Source organism: Capsicum annuum, unplaced genomic scaffold, assembly GCF_002878395.1.
Source record: "Capsicum annuum cultivar UCD-10X-F1 unplaced genomic scaffold, UCD10Xv1.1 ctg28272, whole genome shotgun sequence".
Taxonomy (NCBI): Eukaryota; Viridiplantae; Streptophyta; class Magnoliopsida; order Solanales; family Solanaceae; genus Capsicum; species Capsicum annuum.
The window spans coordinates 227-3,615 of NW_025834692.1; the positions used below are offsets into that span (position 1 = coordinate 227).

At 34.2% G+C, this 3,389-nt stretch overlaps 1 pseudogene; it reads left to right on the forward strand.

Moving 5' to 3' along the window:
* The first annotated feature begins 227 nt into the window (after positions 1–227).
* LOC124890982 lies at positions 228–3,040 on the forward strand (annotated as a pseudogene).
* Positions 3,041–3,389: the final 349 nt, after the last annotated feature.

Genomic DNA, 3,389 nt, shown 5'->3' on the forward strand with positions numbered 1-3,389 from the left:
GTTGCTCTTTCCCCAAAATTTCTTTGTATGCTTTTTACATATTTTAAGTTGTTATTTATAGTGCTATTATGTAGTTTTTGAATGTAATATATAGTTCTGTTTTAAAAAATTAAAGCTTCTATTTTTGAAATCATGAACAAAGTTTAGAAGTTTGAATCTCGAATTAAGTTGATGGAAAATTGTTATATGTTTTGGATAATTAAGGAATTGCTAATGGCGGTTTTCAGGTGCTGCGAGAGTTCAAGCGCTTCCACCGGAGGAGTTCTGTAGACATGGATTTGTGTTGGTCAAAGCATTAGAAACAGGTTTTGGTAATGAGATGTAGAAAATATTAACTGCAGGAAATATTAACTACTCCAACCTTTAATATTTCTTTGTTGAAGCATCTACATATTAAAATGGATCTATAATCTCATATTGCCTTACAAGTAGTTTCTTTGAGAATGAGATCCAAAACAAAACCATAAAAACATATCTCCAGCATTCTAACATATGTTATTAAGGTTCTTCAATGAAAATTGTAAGTATATGCATTCAATTCAATATAGATGAATGATATTCTAGCATGTTACTTCTTCAATTGTTCTTTTATTTAATTAACTTTGCTAATTTAATCAATCATATAGGCTAAATATTTTTTATATGTGTAACAGATGCAAACAAATTGAGATGGTGAATAAGAGATACAAGATGATGAGGTGATAATTAACATCCTACATGTAAGCATGATGATTCCTGTGAATGATTTATTTCCTCCATAAGTCGATTAGTAGTCTTCATCATTGAATGTTAGCATTTAAATAGTATAAGATATAGCTTTGAATATACGTAGCAAGTAAAATTTCATAGAATATAGTGTATTAATTGAAGAAGATAGAATAAAGAAAAGCAATTTATTCATCGCTTATCCTGGCTTAACACATCCTTACTAGCTTATTCATTATTGGCTTCTTCAGCAAACATTTAGCAATGGAATAGGAGATACAATTGATGATGCTTAAACTATGAAGAAAATTCATGAAACTATCTCTAATGCAAAAATCAGAGTTAAAGAACTTATTAAAGCTGCACAAGAGAAGCAGTTGAAAGCTGAACCAGGGCGAACAATAATGGAATCATTCGAGAAAAGAGTGAACCAGGTACTTTTCGTTGGTTTAGTGTGATAACATTGTAATAATATTTTTTTGGTAATCTTAGGTGTTGAATAAGGATCGTGATGATGCTGGAAGCAGTGCAAAGAAAATTTTATCAGAGCGTAATAATTTTAAAGCTACGGTTACAGCTGGGTCCAAGGGAAGTTTTATCAACGTATCTCAGATGACTACTTGGGTGGGACAACAAAATATTGAGGGGAAACATATTCCTTTTGGGTTAATAGATCGTAATCTTCCTCATTCTACCAAGGATGATTATGGTACAAAAAGTCGTGGTTTTGTGGAGAACTCATATCTCCGGGGACTCACCCTGCAAGAGTTTTTCTTCCATGCTATGGGTGGTAGAGAAGGTCTGATTGATACTGCTATGAAAACTTTTGAGATCGGGTACATCCAGAGGCTGTTGGTGAAGTCCATGGAGGATATCATGGTTAAGTATGATGGTACTGTTAGGAATTCACTGGGTGATGTCACCCAGTTTCTGTATGAGGAAGATGGCATGGATTCTGTTTGGATTGAGACACATAAGTTGGATTCTTTGAAAGCAAAAAAATCAACATTTGATGCCCTGTATGTATATGAGATAGAGGATCCTAATTGGAACCCAAGTTACATGTTGCCCGAAGCTGTCGAAGATCTAAAAAGTATTTGGGAGATTTGCAGTGTGTTTGATGCAGAGGTTCAGAAGCTTGAAGCTGATAAACACCAGCTTGGGATAGAGATTGTTGTAGCAGGTGAAAATTCTTGGCCACTTTCTGTTAACATTCAGAGGTTTGTCTTGAATGCTCAAAAAACATTTAAGATAGATTTTTGGAGGCCCTCCAATATGCATCCTATGGAGATTGTAGAAGTTGTTGATAAGTTACATGAGAGGATCAAGGTTGTTCCTGGTGATGATTACCTCAGCATGACAGCTCAAAAGAATGCCACTTTTTTTTAATATCTTGCTCCGTAGTGCATTAGCGAGAAAAAAGGTTTAGAAGGAGTATAGGCTTAGCCGAGAGTCTTTTGAATGAGTAGTTGGTGAGGTAGAGTCTTAATTCTTGCAGTCCCTTGGGGTACCAGGAGAGATGATTGGCTGTATTGCTGCACAGTCTACTGGTTAGTCTGTCATACAGATGACTCTTAATACATTTTATTATGCTGGTGTGAGTACCAAGAATGTTATGCTTAGTGTGCCAAGGTTGAGGAAGATTATCAATGTTGTGAAGAAGATCAAAACACCCTATATTTCTGTGTACTTGAAACCTGAGGTAGGCAAAACAAAAGAGAGCCAAAACTGTCCAGTGTGCCTTGGATTATACCACTTTACGGAGCGTTACTCAAGCCACAAAAGTGTGGTATGATCCAGATGAACACCCTTATTGAGGAAAATGTTGAATTCATCAAGTCATACTATAAAATTCCAAATGAAGAGATTAGCCCGGACAAAATCTCCCCGTAGCTGTTTCACATTGAGTTAAATCGTGAAATGATGGTGGATAAGAAACTTAGTATGGCTGACATTTCTGAAAAGATCAATCTTGAATTCAATGATGACTTAACCTGTATCTTTAATGATGATAATGCGGAAAAACTGATTCTTCAAATTCGTATTATGAATGATGAAGCTCCAAAAGGTGAATTGGATGAATCTACTGAGAATTGATGTATTCCTTAAGAAGATCAAGAGTAACATGCTTACGGAGATGGCTCTCCGAGGTATTCCAGATATTAACAAGGTGTTCATAAAGAACAATAAGGTGCAGAAGTTTGATGACAATGAAGGATTTAAAGCAAAAAATGAATGGATGTTGGACACTGAGGGTGTAAATCTTTTAGCTGTTATGACGCACGAAGATGTTGATGCAAACAGAACAACAAGTAATCACTTAATAATATCATGAAGTGTTAGGACGACCACAATATATATAAATCAAAAGAAAATATAAAATTGATTGAAGAAATTTATTAAATTTTTACACCGCGCAAAGCGCGGCCAATTTTTCTAGTATATATATAAAAGAGAGTTATAGATATGCCTATGTGGCACCTCTCTAAGGCCAAGATTTTAATTTATCTTTTTTTCTCATTTTTTTGGCATTTTAATTATTTCTTTTTTTGCTAAAAAACTAATAATAATTTATGAAATTATAGCAAGATTTACTGCACAATTATGTTATTACAAGAATAGTTATTATTATCCCACCCTTTCAAATTTTACCGTTTTAAGTATGCCTATTAATGTATCACCAT